General features: G+C 39.1%; 1 non-coding gene and 1 pseudogene across 1 annotated transcript; one reads left to right on the forward strand and one right to left on the reverse strand.

Moving 5' to 3' along the window:
- Positions 1-278: 278 nt before the first annotated feature.
- The window catches only part of LOC147515495 (uncharacterized), an 81,941-nt pseudogene continuing 64,647 nt past the window's right edge, over positions 279-17,572 (reverse strand).
- Positions 11,786-11,890, forward strand: LOC147515496 (small nucleolar RNA R71). The gene has a single exon (XR_015214598.1). It is a non-coding gene; the product is annotated as a small nucleolar RNA R71 (small nucleolar RNA).

A 17,572-nucleotide genomic window follows, 5' to 3' on the forward strand; every position in this document is an offset into this window, starting at 1 on the left:
CTCGATTCTTACGTTTTCACGGCAAGAATTTCGAGTCTAATCCCTAGTGTTCATGGCATTTCTACCGATACTAACTAGCATGTGAGGTCGTCCACCCATTCTCATGGCGAAACACGACCTTCTAGAGTGGAATAGATTCTACAACCAATTCTATACTAACCACTAAGTTTTCATCAAGGCTTCATCAACCCCTCTAATGGAGGTTTTAGCCTTGATTCATCAAACTAACATTTCCCATTGAATCTAAACTAAACATAATGTAAGAATTTGAGGTTTACTTACTTAAACAATAATGAATCTAATTTAATGACTGGAATGAATTAAGGACAAGAATTTAAATTAGATCTAGAATGGAAATGACAAAATTCGAAATGGACAACTAACTATTTTATTTATCTAATCAATCAAGAACAATGATTCAAAGATTTAATCTAAAACAAGAATTGAAATAGAACTAAAACTTAATTTAATTAATAAAACTAGATCTAGAATTCTATATATTAATTTAGGTCTAACTAGCTACCATTAACAAAGAGCTAAGCTTTTGTTTTTATACATCCAGATCTAAAAATGGTGCATGGGCTTGGAGCCATGTTTTGGGCCAGAGAATCAGGCCCAAAACCCAATTCTTTCAGCCCAAAAAGGCCTCTTCAGCTGCAGTTGGCTTCAGCAGACTTTTCGTCCACTTCTACTCCTCTGATTGGGTCAAGGCTTGGACCATTGCAAATCTCTTTCCGAGCCGGTCGTTTTGACATAAGGTATGCCCAATTCCGAGGTCTGAGTCCAAAGATATGGCATTCGGAAGTTCTGCTGACTTTTGCTCCTTTATCTCACTAAAGTGGCACATTTCTGCACATAATGGACTTTGAAGCCTGAAATGCATAAAACACGTAATCGGTATTAACTCTTACTTATTATTCACATAATTGGTCTAACAAAGATGATTATTAAGGGGTTAAAACTACAGTTTTGGGCTCTTATCAAACCACCCCCAAAACAAAGATTTTGCTTGTCCTCAAGCAAAGATGAGAAATTAGAATAAGTGACCAAAAATGGAGTTCTAACTACTCTCGTTTACTGAGTGCGATTGCATTGACCATATGCAACAAGGCCTTAAACCACTAGGAATTCCCTAGTGGGCCGAGTTATAGCCTCGTGAGAGTTTTCCAATGAAGGTACTCACAAACTTCATCTATACTACAACGACTAAGAAAATAAAACTATTGTTTCCTTATTCATGCTCAACTATCTATACATCTCACTAGCAAATACATAAGAATAACCCAGTCAGAACCCTAAGCTAATATATGCATAATAATCAATCATCTAAAATAAACATATAACAATGAGTAATACTATGAAATGTAATAGCAGGTCCGTTTCTGAAAACTCGGAATAGTGTCCTTAAGTAGGTCCTCACATAAATGTCAAGACAAAAACCACTCTGATTTTTCCACTCAAGTTTCGCTGCTCCAGTGTGTAGTGGGCACACTTTACCTTACAATCTCAATGACAACAAGGAAGCCGGAGTCGATCAAACACATCTGCCACTTACTATCACACTAACCTATTCCTAATTGAGCTAGAGGTCTTTATTAGGTGTTGCGGGGATTAGGAGATGGTTTAAGAAGGAAGGAAATGGATATTCAAAAGGACAAGTCTGAGATAATAGAGTCTTCATATTATGTAATTTAGAGAAAACCTTGTTATTTTCTTTTGCTTCTATACTTTATTTTCATCCTTAGCCATATTTTTTTTTTTTTTTTTTTTTTTTTTTTTTTTTTTGACTCCCTTTTATTCTATTTTTTTGGAGTTTTTATTTATTTCTATTTGTTTCTTTTCCTTGGATGGAAATTCTTTTTCCAAGCAACTCACTAATTTTTGTTTACACAGGTTTTTCTCTTCTTCTTTCTTCACTCATTCTATTCTCAGACTTATTCTAAATTGGGTAGGTTGATTTATATTTATATTTTGTTTTTGTAACAGGGTAAAGGAATTGTGGTTTATGGAAGGCTAAAGAAAGGCTCAGAGGGGCGACTAGCGGAAAATAATTCATAGGTTTGAATTTCTGGCTATATCGATCCAAAGAGGGCCTAAATTCTCGCTTAGGATATGGTTTAGTGATCAAGCAAGTGGACGTGTGATTTCTCTATCCGGATTTTACTTCTCCCTTGTGTCATTTCTCAAATGTTTCACTCATATAAGGCTTTAGGCTATATTCTCACAGGATTTGTAGAATAAGTACTCTAGCCTAGATTTCAGAAACTTACTGCCAAACAATCATAGATACTCATGTAATATATTTATAGATAGATGCAAAGATTATTACCTACATATTAACTTAAGTTTCTAACTATTATTCTGATGCAAAAGCTACGTGAGACTTCTAGATTGTTAAGAGCATGGAGAAAGAAAACAATACCAATATTCCTAAGTGTATAGCATACTTTTTTTTTTTATATTTTTGAATTTTTGAAATTTCCACTAGAAAACAAGTGCATATTATACCTATCTATATCTTAACAGATGTCTTAATTACACGTGTTTCTATGCCCCCCCAACAAGAAGCATGCTTTGTCCTCAAAGCATTTAAATAAAGAGGGTAGGAAAAATACCATTGAAGCGCGTGAAATTCAGGAACATCTGCAAAACAAGGTTAAAACATACAAATATAGTAATATAAAAAAAAAAAAAAAAGACGCAACTCTATAAGAGTTCCACCCATTATGGGGTTAACAGAATTAAATTGCTTGGGACATAAGCAGACACTAACTTAACTAAAAACTTACCTGCACCCGGCATTTACTCGTCATCCTCCTCTTCTATATGAGGTTCTTTTCGCATCCCCGCCATGCCATAACAACTTGCCACGCCTTCCGTCCGTGTATCATCAACTAGTGCTAACCTTTCTAGTGTTATTTGGTCTGATTGGGGTGTAAGGGGCAACCAAATGTGGTTGCACCTGCCATCCCGCCAAGTCATGGCTCGAATGATCTTACCACCGCGATTGGTGGGTCTCATGATTTCGACCCTTTCCCAATCTGTGTACTGTGTACAGAATACGGGTAGGCAAGCGCGCATAAGGCGGCAAACCAAGACAGGCATAAGAAGGTACTTATGCCTCAAGGTATGGCCTCGCTTCAGAGTAGCAACTAAAACTCGGGGAATGTCATACCGACGACGTCCCTCAGCTAAAGCAAGGAAAACGTCACCAGCGATATTATTATTGGCGATAGTAAACTGCCGTTCCCTAAATGTTCATCATGATGAACAACATGGTTATGCCAACATTCAGCGATAGGCTACTTTCGGGCGATGTTATATTGGTCTTTGTCCATGATATTTAAACACCCCTCCCCCATAATACTCATGGAAATAGGCATATTCATATAGGTATGAGTTATCTGTCATATATCCCCACGTGTGCATAGGGTCAGGTAATGGCAATCCCGAAACCAAAGCTATCAAGTGCTTACTGAATTCCATAGTCGTGCCATCAAAAGCAAGGGAAAATTTTTGTTCTCCTTCTTGGGTACAAAAGAAAGTAATATTATTATAGAAGAATTCAGTTAGCTTTGGTGAAAAACAATCGTCATCACTTACCAGAAGATGCCGCCATCCTAACTGCACGATCCGCTCGCGGAACGATGCTCCATAGGTATCGGTTCCCATCAAGTCCTCAAATGACTGTTCAGGAATCACTATAGGAGGTGTCATCTCAAAACTACTCTGTAGGGACGATTCGCGAAAACACGGAAGAAACCTCGAAAAAATTTGAATTTCACGTTTACGGGAGGAGAGGCTGGCGCTGCGTGATAGAGCCTGAAGTCAGCTCCTAGGTTTTGAATTATGTTTGAGCGAATTGTCGCTTACTTGCTTGCCGGGCGCTCGAGGAGGATTTTTCGATTTGCGATGTTTGGCGAGTTGGCGCTCTGCTTGAAAGCTGGCGCGCTCTTAAGATTTTAGATTGACAAGATGTTGTAGCGAAGTCGCTTCTGCTTGAAGGCGCCGCTCTTAAGATTTTAGATTGACAAATGTTGTAGGCGGTAGTCGCTCTGCTTGGCTGGGCCTTCGTAGAGGTGCGTAAATCGAGTTTACAAGAAAAAAACAAGAGGAAAAAGGTTAGAGTGAAAGGTGAGAGATGATTGTGGGTTGTGAGTGTAGAATGATGGAAGTTTTAAATAGGTTCTGGGTTTCCAAAACGAATCGGCAAGTTGCCAAATTGTTTTAAGGCAATTTCCGGAAATAGAAAACTGCCAAACCCGAAACCGGAAACTAACCATAGTTTTGATTTCCTAACAACCCTGGTATCTAAACTCTCCTACATATCATGCTACCACTATTTTCAACTTTTACTCCAAGACAACCTTACGAAAGATGATCAAAATAAATTATATTAAAATAATATGAAATCCAAGCAATCTAAAACAAACAACTTAATATTTAAATATAACTACTTTAAATAAAATTCCATTAACAAAACAATAAAAACAATGAAATAACAGACCACAACCGATGGTGAACACCTAGGCGTGTGAAGAAGATGGTCCCCGAGATGGAGATCGGTTACGTGGTGAAGAATGGCTTGAGCCATCCGCTGCGGCGACGGCGCTCATGCCTCTCGGACTCGGTGAGACGGACTCATCCACGAAAGGGCATCGCGTCGTAGCATCTCTATCCCGAACAAGCGTGCTTCCATCTCGATCTTGAGTACGCCATCATCTTGGGCTTGGTGATTCTTGTGGATAACCTCCAAGTTAGACAAGATATCTTCCTGACCCCTTTCGAGCATTTCAACTCTCGTCTGAAGGTTCGTTTGCTTATTTCGAAGTACAATTTGTCTATGTCGAATATCTTCACAGATATTTATAACCGCGATCGCAACCCAGTTTGCAGCATTATCATTCGTTCTAAATTAGAAGTATGACTATCAAAATTATCCTCAACCAACCATGTCATATCTTCCCCTACATTATCCGACTCAACTTCCTTCTCTGCAGACAACGGCCAAGTCTTTTGGATGCATTCCTTATAAATACTTGCATTAGAATGCAATTTGATCTTAATAGGAGCAGATTTAGCGACGGCTCTAAATGAGAGCATAACCTTAGTGATCAATACGGGAAGAGGCGCCCGGCTCTTTCCCCACTCCTCTAATCACATTCAAAATTAAATCAAGGATGCAGAAATTACACTCATTCGTTTGCAAAATCTAGAGAACGTCGGCGGAATTAATCAAGTCCGATGTCGCTGACTTTGTCTTTCCCGAGGACGTTCTTACCAATCCACTGAGCTACAGCCAGTTGATTGGTTCTCAGGGTCGTCTGGCGAACGCAATGAGATATCGTATTGTATTCACCCTCTATGACCGTATCTTTCATCAAAACAGGAACTGCAGTATCTGGGGTTCCTGAATGGTCGTATCTAGGTTGGTTCAGCGTGATTCCTAATAGCTCGACCAACAACCGTCTCTCGTAACTTCCCTCCGCGTTCCTGCTATCCTAATGAAAATCCTATTTCCCTCCGATTCTCGTTTCTTATAAAACTGTTCTACCAAATCATAGTGATAGAAATCCTCTGTCGAATACCACAGTCCGTTCCAATGTCTCTTAAACATCTCCGCGTCATAAAATGGTGCAAAACTGTCGGGAGCAAACGCGTTTTCCGGCAGAATTCTACGTCGTAGCGCCATTGAAGTTTGGACTGATTTGGGGTTTGTAGATGGTGGTGGATGCGAGTTTGATGAAAACTAACTAAACACAACGGTGGTGGTTATGGTAGGTATGACGGCAGGTTTGAAAAACTTGGATTGGTGTGCGTTTTCTTGGTGGAAACGGTTGGAGGTTATGTTGGTGTTTCACAATGGGGTTGGGTGGTCTTTCTATTTTGATGTATTCTATTTGTAATTTTTTTTTTTTTTTATTTTTTTTTATTTGGGTTGCTAGGGTTTGAATTTAAAAGTGTGTCAAGCGGTTGGAGAAGATGAAGTCGCAATTTGTTTTTGGAAAGGGGGGCGCGGGCGCGCTGTAGGTGAGCGCGAGTTCGGCCCAAGCCCAATTTGATTTTTCGACTTTCGTCGATTTTTAGCGCAACTTCAAACTAAATTTCCCGCTTCGTTATCAGTCCGATTTTTGCGAATGAGATATGGAAATGATCAGGAGAGAATTTCCAATCCAATGATCCATAAAACACTCGATTCCAACCATGGGTGACGTATGAGAGGGTGGAAGGACGCCTCGAAGTGCGTGTGTGACGTAAAGTTATCGCGAGCGAATGAACACTAAATTAGATGACGCGTCAAACCCAATGAACTATACTAATGGACCTAAGCAACGCTAAAAGGAAGTTTCGAAAGCAATCCGGATGCAAGGATCGATCGCCCACCCCCAAACAAATTTTTAAACACAAAATTTGTTTTTACAACGTCGGTCGTTTAAAGTCGATTCCCAAGACTTGTTGGATTGCTATGTCTATGATTTTTAGAATTTTAATTTTATTTTTATTTGTTAAGAAACACGAAAAACAATAAATACATAATTCACTCCATAGAGGAACATGACTCAAAAATCGAAAAACATCGCGAAAGTGGAAAACGTGAATTATGTGAACTGTGGACTTAGGATCCGGTGCTTACGACCACACACACTCCATAGGGGGGCCGGTTACCTGAATGGTGTACTTATCAAGATATGGAATTGCAAGTAAGTACACCAAATGACAAGGGTCATCCACATAGACGTGGTCCCAGAAAAGGACTTCCTCCACATCATCGAGGGGGCAGGCCGGTTAAGTGAAAATGTTTTAACCGTTGACCATTAACTTGAAAGGTACCGTTGTCCTTGGGATTTACCAAGGTAATTGCCCCGTAAGGGGTGACTTCAAGAACTTAAAAGGACCGGACCAACGGGTTTTAGTTTCCACAGGAAAATATGTAGACGGGGAGTTGTAAAGCAAAACCTTTGTCCGACCACAAACTCTTTTATGCAAGATATGCTTATCATGAACACGCTTTCATGTTAGCTTTATAATCCTTCATGAGATCGTAAGAATCGCCACGGATTTCTTCAAGCTCATTTAATTGTAACTTGTGTTTGGCACCCGCCTCATCAATATTGTAGTTAAGGCTTTTTATAGCCCACGAGCACGGTGCTCTAATTCAACGGGCAAATGACATGGTTTCCCAAATACAAGTCTAAAGGGAGACATACCTATAGGAGTTTTGAAAGCAGTTCTATATGCCCATAAGGCATCCGATAGACGACCCGATCTTTCCTATCGGGGTTTCTTCGTTGTTTCTAAAATCTTTTTGATTTCCTATTAGAAACTTCTACTTGTCCGCTAGTTTGTGGATGATAAGGAGTTGCTACTTTGTGTGTAACTCCATACTTTTTCACTAGGGATGCAACAACTCTGTTGCAAAATGTGTTCCCCATCACTAATGATGGCTTTAGGAATGCCAAACCTACGAAAATGTATTCTTTAATAAAAAATACCACGGTCTTATGGTCATTGCTACGGCAAGCTAGGGCCTCTATCCATTTAGACACGTAGTCCACAGCAACTAGAATATAAATATAACCGTGGGAAACAGGGAAAGGGCCCATGAAATCAATACCCCAAACATCAAACATTTCTACTATCAAGATTGGATTTAATGGCATCATATTACGCTTCGTGATTCTCCCAAGTTGTTGGCAACGAATACACGTCTTGCAATGCACTTGGGCATCCTTAAAAAGGGTAGGCCAATAAAATCCACATTGAAGAACTTTAGCGGCTGTTTTCATTCCGCTAAAGTGGCCACCACACTCTTTATCATGGCAGAACGATAGAACTTCGTTGTATTCCCACTGGGGAATGCAACGACGAATAATCTGATCCGCACAATACTTGAAAAGGTAGGGCTCATCCCAGTAGTATAACTTGACTCGCCAAGAACTTCTTACGTTCATTTCTTGTCCAATTATAAGGCATAACATCAGCCGCTAAATAATTTACGATGTCCGCATACCATGGTGATGAAAAAATAGCATACAGATGCTCGTCAGGAAAAGAGTCCGGTATGGACTCAGAATCACTACTATCGTCATTTGTAAGTCTAGATAGGTGGTCGGCAACTACGTTTTCGACCCCTCTTTGTCCTTTTTATTTCTAATGTAAACTCTTGCGGAGAAAAATCCATCGGATTAATCTCGCTTAGCATCCTTCTTTGCAAGAAGGTACCTAAAGGCTGCATGGTCCGTGTAAACTAAAGTTTTAGAACCAACCAAATAAGGATCTAAACTTATCTAAAGCATAAATGACACTAAAATTCTTTTTTTCAGTAGTTGAATAATTCCGTTGAGCATTGTTTAATGTTTTACTAGCATAATAAATAACAATGGACTTATTATCTAGTTTCGTCCCAAGACAAAGACCAACCGCATAGTCACTAGCATCACACATGAGTTCGAAAGGTTTAGACCAATCGAGGTCAGTATAATAGGTGCGATGGTTAGGGCGGCTTTTAAGGTTTCAAAAAGCCTGTTTACAGTTAAAATTAAAATCAAAGATTGCATCCTTCAAAAGCGAGGTTAGTTAAAGGCCTAGCTATTTTCGAAAATCTTTAATGAAACGCCTATAAAACCCCTGCATGGCCTAGAAAGGCTCTAATCTCACCTGACAGTCCGTGGGTTTAGGTAGAATTAAGCTATCTTATCTAGTTTGGCTTTATCTACTTCGATGCCATCACTAGATACAATATGACCTAGCACTATGCCCTTTTTGACCATGAAATGACACTTTTCCCAATTTAAAACGAGGCTCTTTTCTTCACACCGTGTCAAGACCTTAGACAGGTTAGACAAACATTCTGTAAAGGAGTCTCCATAGATAGAAAAATCATCCATGAATACTTCCATAAAGCGCTCTACCATGTCACTAAATATATGAAGCATACATCGCTGGAAGGTACTAGGGGCATTACAAAGGCCAAAAGGCATTCGTTTATAGGCATATGTTCCGAAGGGACATGTGAAGGTTGTCTTTTCTTGGTCATCAATATCAATAATAATCTGAAAATAGCCGGAGTAGCCATCCGAGAAAACAATAAAAGCATGACCCGACTAGACGTTCTAGCATCCGATCTATAAATGGTAAGGGAAAGTGATCCTTCCGTGTCATAGCATTTAAACGCGTCAGTAATCAATACAGATTCTCCATTTCATAGGACCTTGAGTGACAACATAGTCACCCTTCCCGTTACGTACCATGGTAACTCCCGATTTCTTAGGAACTACATGAATGGGACTTACCCATTCGCTATCGGAGATTGGGTATATAATACCCGATCGAGTAATCGCAAAGACTTCTTCCCTAACCACCTCTTTCATGGCGGGGGTTCAAGCGCGGCGAGGTTCGCGAGAAGTCTTCGCGTTATCCTCCAAATGGATACGATGAGTGCAAACATTAGGGTCAATTCCCTTAATGTCGGCTAAGGACCAACCAATCGCAGACCGATGTTCCCTAATCACCCTTATTAAACATGTCTCTTCATCCTTAGTTAACAGAGAAGATATAATTATCGGGTGACTACCATCCGGATCAAGTTGAATATATTTTAACTCCGGGGGAAGAGGTTTAAGCAAGCAAAGCTTGATGACGGAATGTCCATTGATGTTTCATAAGTGTCCTTATCTTGCGTAATGAAGACTTGCTTAGGTAGCAAGTCTTCATAATCAGTATATGGAGCAACCGATGGGTCTACAATTGGTGTGGACTCTAGGATGGTGTTGACTTCCTCTAAGTAGGAGTCATTTAGAAAATCTGAAGTTCCAAAAGAAAGGAATTTGTACATATTGTTTTCTGGGAACGTGTTGTTAAAATAATCTTGAGCTAAACTCTCGATCATGCTAACTTCCCCATCTACAGATGAATCTGGTAACTGTTTCATCATTTTAAAAACATTTACCTCGACAGAAAGATGACCAAAAGATAAGGACATCTTTCCATCACGACAATTTATAAGCGCATTGGCAGTTGCCAAGAAGGGGCGTCCTAAGATGATCGGTACAGAGTCATTAGCGACTTCTGTATCGAGGATAACAAAATCAGCAGGATAGTAGAAATCCTGAACCTTAACAAGCACGTTTTCCACTACACCTTTAGGATACTTAATTGACTTCGTCCGCTAATTGCAACGTTTTTTTTGTAGGTTGCATTTCTGTAGACCCTATTTGTTTATACAAGTAATACGGGAGTAAGTTAACACTCGCCCCCAGGTCTAATAAGGCGGTCGTCGTGTGGGAATCTCCTAAGGTGCATTTTACAGTAGGACGACCAGGGTCCTTGTACTTAACAATTCCATTATTTTCGGATAAAGTTGGGAACCGCTTCGTTAAAAAGCGCCTTTAGGTATGTTGGTCTTACGCCTAGTAGTGCACAACTCTTTAAGAAACTTAGCGTGGTTAGGTAGCTTTTAATAGCTTCGAGAAAAGGAAGGTTTATCGTTAGATTCTTGAAAACGTTCCTAATCTCCTCAAAGTTTGTATCCCTGGTTAGCATGGCTAATTTTTGAGGGAACGGTGGTTTCGCTCTATATTTAGTGTATGGCTCGACTTGAAGTGTAACCTTGGCTTTCGTTTCTTAGGTTGTGGTTTAACCGGGACCTCTACAAAGGGTAGGTTCTTCGGTTTCTATTTCGGTATCTAGTTCGATATCCGGTGTAGAGTATCGATGGGGTAACTATAGGCATAGTTACTTTGTTATCAACCACTCTTCCGTGAGCGGAGAGTGGTGATGGCATTTAGGTCACCTACGATTGTAGTTTCGTACTAGAATTACCGCTTACCTCAAAGGCTGTGGTTTGCTGTTTTAGGGTTGGGTATTGCTTGTCCCGAAACACGCCTTTTGGTTGGGCTTTTCGCTTGGGCTAACCGTTGTATGCCCCGATTTATGGATTGTAAAATCTGTTGGTTTGATTGAGTCATTGTCCGGAAAAGTTGTTGGGTAACTTGTATAAAGGCGTCGATCACGATCCGGTTGTGTAGGTGTAGTAGTCCACGGGTGGTGTGATTGAACTATCTCTCGCTGATTATTTATGGGTGGGTTGTGATAGTTATTATTATTAATCTAACGATACCTCTATTGGTATTATAATTATTATAATTATTCCGACCTTGTGCTTGACCTTGTCGTGGTTGGCGCTTTGGTTGTTATAATTATTATAATTCCCTTGACCTTGTCCTTGTCTAGGTGGAGCTTGGTTAAAATTGTTTGTTTGCCTAACGCGTTTTGATTGTTGTACCACGAGGTATTACTTGTTGATTATTTCTCCAACCAAGTTGGGGTGTTGTCTCCAAGGGCGCTAGGAATAGGATAGTTATTAATAGAGTAAACATTATCTTGTTCCGGTGGTTGTTGTTCATAAGCTAGAGGACAATAATCGCCGTGGTGCTCTGGACTCAAACAGAAATTACATGGGTTGGAGTTTACATTCATGACGGGGATAGGCTTTTGTTGAGCGAGAAATAGCCTCTACTTTTTAGTTAGAGATTCGATTAGATTTTTAAGTTCGATCGGTTTTCTTCTCAAACATACCGGGCGGCCTTTTACGTTGAAGAATAACTAGGCTGGAAATGGGATATCATCACTACCCCCAATTATTATTTCGTTTAGTTTGGTCTTCTAAAAATTTGTAAGCCTCCGGGGCTCCTTTACTTAGGAAACTACCCCATTCATTATGTCAAGGACTTCTTTATGGTGGTGTAGAAGACCTTTGAAAAGCACGAACTAACGGTCTTTAGCTAAGTTATGATGTGGACACTCTATAAGGAGATCGGTGAAACGATTCCATGCCTCGAAAAATGATTCATGAGGATTCCGTCGGAAAAAAATGAATCTTTGAAAGCATCTCATCCGTCTTTAGGGGTGGGTAAAATGTTCCATAAACAAATTTGAACAAGTTTAGCCCACGAGTCCACGAATTAGGCGCCAGGGCAGTTAACCAAGACGCCTTATCGGGCTAGGGTGAAAGGGAATACACTCGGTTTTAATTTGGTCCGCACCAACCATAGGATGGTGGAATGTCGTAAGGACTTTTTCAATCCTACGATGTAAAATTGATAGGGTTTTTCATGGTCTAACCCATGAAAAAACGGGTAACAAATTAAATATGTTTGGGGATTCAAAATCCCCCAATCGGTCCGCTAGAACGATGCACGATTTAGGGCTATCGCCAAGGCTTTGTAAAAAGTCGGAGAGAGGAGTCTCTTTCTTCACCATTATGTCAGGTATGGTGTGTGTGATAGTAGTTAGAGGTGTCGTGGGTGGTGTACTAGATAGACTTGTTTGTTGCCGTGTAATTACGTTTGTTGTTTTTGTTCGACCAGACCTTAATCTCATGCAAGACTAAGTTGAGCTTAACTAAACATGCAACACTCCAAACAATTCTGATGTACTAGTAGAAAACCTCTAACTGGAAATGCGAGGTATGGAAGAAAGGAATACCTGATAGCGTCCTTGCTTCGCTTATGAATAGCGTCTTGTGTACGCGTGTTCAGTGTATATAAGAGATTAGAACACTGAAAAATATGAAAGATCAAAGTTTGAATCAAAACTGTGGAAATCCGGAATTTTAATGACTGGCTTCCAGGCCAGATAGGAAGCCAAGGCCCGAAAAGTAATATTCAGTTTTGACGTTTTTTTATGGTGGTCGCCCAAATGGGGGGTCGCTTTCGGGAAGTCGAAGTTCCAGTGTTTTGGCGCTGGTCGCGCTTTATGGTATGTATGGCGCCTTCGGGTAAACAAAATTCCAAGAACTTAGCGGTCGGTCGCGCTCCTTTGTAGCTGGCGCCAGGCCCGTATTTTTTTCGCGGAATTTGTCACGCTGAAATGGGGAACCACAGTATGAAACAAACAAGGGTGGGTGGGTTTAATGGGACTTAAAAATGACTACTTCTACTATGAAAACAATGCTAAAGTGTAACTAAGATGGCAGCGGCGCCATTTGATAATCATAAAATGGGTAGTTTACCTACGAAATGAACTATGATTTCAAAACGTAAGTAAACTAAAACTAAACTTTTACGAGTCTATTATCAAAGATTCTACTCTCGATGCGAATTGCACTAAGTGGAGTAGGAAGTTCGTTCCACTCCTAGTTCTCTAGCACGGATTGTTCTCTAAGTCTAAGAAATCAGTCTTAAGTCAATGAGAGTTTTACGAGGGGTGATTATACTACGATGCAATATGAAAAGCAATATGTTGAATGTCACTACTGAACTATATGGAAATACTAAGGTTCTTGAATCTAGGTAAAGAATTAGAGGGGAATTGAATCCACCTCGAATCCAACTTAACAACCTAGTATAGATTGTCGTATCTCGATTCTTACGTTTTCACGGCAAGAATTTCGAGTCTAATCCCTAGTGTTCATGGCATTTCTACCGGATACTAACTAGCATGTGAGGTCGTCCACCCATTCTCATGGCGAAACACGACCTTCTAGAGTGGAATAGATTCTACAACCAATTCTATACTAACCACTAAGTTTTCATCAAGGCTTCATCAACCCCTCTAATGGAGGTTTTAGCCTTGATTCATCAAACTAACATTTCCCATTGAATCTAAACTAAACATAATGTAAGAATTTGAGGTTTACTTACTTAAACAATAATGAATCTAATTTAATGACTGGAATGAATTAAGGACAAGAATTTAAATTAGATCTAGAATGGAAATGACAAAATTCGAAATGGACAACTAACTATTTTATTTATCTAATCAATCAAGAACAATGATTCAAAGATTTAATCTAAAACAAGAATTGAAATAGAACTAAAACTTAATTTAATTAATAAAACTAGATCTAGAATTCTATATATTAATTTAGGTCTAACTAGCTACCATTAACAAAGAGCTAATCTTTTGTTTTTATACATCCAGATCTAAAAATCGTGCATGGGCTTGGAGCCATGTTTTGGGCCAGAGAATCAGGCCCAAAACCCAATTCTTTCAGCCCAAAAAGGCCTCTTCAGCTGCAGTTGGCTTCAGCAGACTTTTCGTCCACTTCTACTCCTCTGATTGGGTCAAGGCTTGGACCATTGCAAAGCTCTTTCCGAGCCGGTCGTTTTGACATAAGGTATGCCCAATTCCGAGGTCTGAGGCCAAAGATATGGCATTCGGAAGTTCTGCTGACTTTTGCTCCTTTATCTCACTAAAGTGGCACATTTCTGCACATAATGGACTTTGAAGCCTGAAATGCATAAAAACACGTAATCAGTATTAACTCTTACTTATTATTCACATAATTGGTCTAACAGTATGATTATTAAGGGGTTAAAACTACAGTTTTGGGCTCTTATCAGCATACAACGCTGGAAAGTTCCATGTGCATTGCAAAGACTGAATGGCATGCGTTTATATGCAAAAGTTCCAAAGGGACAAGTGAAAGTGGTATTCTCTTGGTCTTCTGGATTAATGACAATTTGAAAGTAGCCAGAATATCCATCAAAGAAACAATAATAAGCATGGTCGGCTAATCATTCTAGCATCTGGTCAATGAATGGAAAAGGGAAGTGATCTTTATGAGTTACGACATTAAGTTTGCGATAATCAATGCAAATTCTCCATTTGATGGGCACACGAGTGGAGATGCATTCTTCATTTTCATTATGCACAACTGTAATGCCTAACTTTTTTGGAACAACATGGACAGGACTTACCCAAACACTATCAGAGATGGGGTAAATGATAACAACATCAAGCAAGTGCAAAACTTCTTCCCACACCATTTCTTTCATGGTGGGGTTTAGACAACGTTGAGGTTCACATGATGTCTTGGCTCCTTCCTCGAGATGTATGCAATGAGTTCGTGCACACACTAAGGTCAATGCTCTTGATGTAAGCTAAAGACCATCCTATGGTGGAATGGTGTTCTATAATGACATGAAGTAAATGCACTTCTTCATCTGCAGTCAACGTACTGGGATGAAATAATGATTGGGTGATTGCCATCTGTGTTGAGATGGACGTATTTCAGATAAGAAGAAAGTGGTTTTAAATTTGGAGGTAGATCGAGGAGTGGGAATCAAGGATTCATGAGGGATGTCATCATCAACTGAAAAGACATACTGAGTGTCTTCAATATCATTGGATAGCGCATCAATAGGGTCAAAAAGTGGTACTGATTCTAGTAACGTGTCAACCTCTTGAATGTAAGAGTCAACATCAAAATCGAACTCACCAAAAGAAAGAAATTGGTGAACTTCATCATCTGGAAAAGTGCTAGTGAAATACTAATACGTTAGACCTTCAACCATGTTGATCTCAGCATCGACGTCAGCATATGGGATTTGTTGCATCAACTTAAAAACATTAAGCTCGATAGAGAGATTGCCGAAGGGCACTTTCATAGAACCATCACGACAGTTGATGTGGGCGTTTGTAGTGGCAAGGAGGGGATGCCCTAAAATAATAGGAATCGAGTTATAGGCAACTTCGATGTCAAGATGACAAAATCAACGAGATAGTAAAAGTCTTGGACTTTAAAAAGGATATTTTCGACAATTCCTTTGGGATACTTGATAGATCTATTGGCTAACTGCAATGTCATGTTGGTAGGTGATAACCGTAAAAATAATAGAATCCTAAATATTAATGTTAACAACACTAATACGTAATCCTACCGTTCTTACGTTTAAATCAATTCTTCTTACTCTCAAAACATAATCATGCAATATAATGAGTAAGGATTCGTTCCACTCTTAACTGTCTAGACTTAAATTGAATTCAACTAATCAAACCCAAAAGGAACAATGGTGAGAGTAATGATTTGATGTGAAATTTCTATACTACCATTCCCAACACAAGAACAATAATAAGAACATGTCATTATGGAATAAGTAATTAACTTTATAAATCTAATAGAACAATAAGAACAAGATATGATTGAATGAATAACAACTATTTTATTTATCTAATGAATGATATTCAATGATTTAAATAACTAATCTAAAACAAAGAATGAAACTAATTAATAGAATGAAAACTAAGTAATTAACTAATCCAGATCTAATTTTTTCTAACCCTAAACTTCATTAACATTAGCTTCCTAACCTAACTCTCTACCATTAACAAAGAGTCAAACTTTTGTTTTTATACTTTCAGATCCAAAAATCTGCATGGGCTTGGAGCCATGTTTTGGGCCGGAAAATCGGGCCCAAAACCCAATTCTTTCAGTCCGGAAAGGGCTCTTCAGCTGGATTTGGCTTCAACAGACTTTTCGTCCACTTTTTCTCATCTGATTAGGTCAAGGCTTAGACCATTGGAAAGCTATTTCCGAGTCGGTCGTTTTGACATAAGGTAGGCTCAATTCTGAGATCTGAGTCCAAAGATACGACCTTCGGAAGTTCTGCTGACTTTGTGTGCTGTTTCTGCCCGCGTCGACTTTTCAGCTTTTGACCGAGCTTTACAAAGGCTTTGTCTTCTTGAATCTTAGCCTTTAATCACGGAACTCCTTAGCAACCGACCTTTGCTCCTTTATCTCGCTAAAGTGGCACATTTATGCACATAACGGACTTTGAAGCCTGAAATGCATAAAAACACGTAATCAGTATTAACTCTTAATTATTACTCACATAATTGGTCTAAAAGTATGATGGCTAAGGGGTTAAAACTACAGTTTTGGGCTCTTATCAAACCACCCTCAAACAGCATTTTGCTTGTCCTCAAGCAAAGATAAGAAATTAGAATAAGTGACCAAAAATAGAGTTCTATCTACTCTCGTCTCGCTGAGTGCGATTGCATTGACTATATGCAACAAAGCCTTAAACCATTAGGAATTCCCTAGTGGACGAGTTATAGCCTCGTGAGAGTTTTCCAGTGAAGGTACTCACAAATTTCATCTATACTACAACGACTAAGAAATAAAACTATTGTTTCCTTATTTATGTCTCAATTATCTATACATCTCACTAGCAATGAATACAGAATAATCATGTCGAAACCTAAGCTAATATATGCATAATAATCAATCATCTACTTAATAAACATATATACAATGAGTAATGCTATGAAATGCAAGAATGTGTCCGTTTCAAACTTTGGAATAAGCGTCCTTAAGTAGGTTCTCACATAAAAGTCAAGACAAAAATCACTCGATTTTTCCACTCAAGTTTTGCTACTCCATTAATGCAGTGGGCATACTTTACCTTACAATCTCAATGACACACAAGGAAGCCGAAGTTGATCAAACACATCTCGCCACTTATTATCCCACTAACCTATTCCTAATTGAGCTAGAGGTCTTTATTAGGTGTTGCGGGGATTAGGAGATGGTTTAAGAATGAAGGAAACAGATATTCAAAAAGACAAGTCTGAGATAATAGGGTCTTCATATTACGTAACTAGAGAAAACCTTGTTCTTTTGCTTCTACACTTTGTTTCCATCCTTAGCCTTTTTTCTTTTGGCTTTATGACTCCTTTTTATTCTATTTTTTGAAGTTTTTATTTTATTTCTATTTTTCTTTTTCTTTTCTTTTCTTTGGATGGAAACTTCTTTTCTTTTTCTTTTCTGAAGCAACTAACTAATTTT

Source organism: Coptis chinensis, chromosome 2, assembly GCF_015680905.1.
Source record: "Coptis chinensis isolate HL-2020 chromosome 2, ASM1568090v1, whole genome shotgun sequence".
NCBI classification, from domain to species: Eukaryota; Viridiplantae; Streptophyta; class Magnoliopsida; order Ranunculales; family Ranunculaceae; genus Coptis; species Coptis chinensis.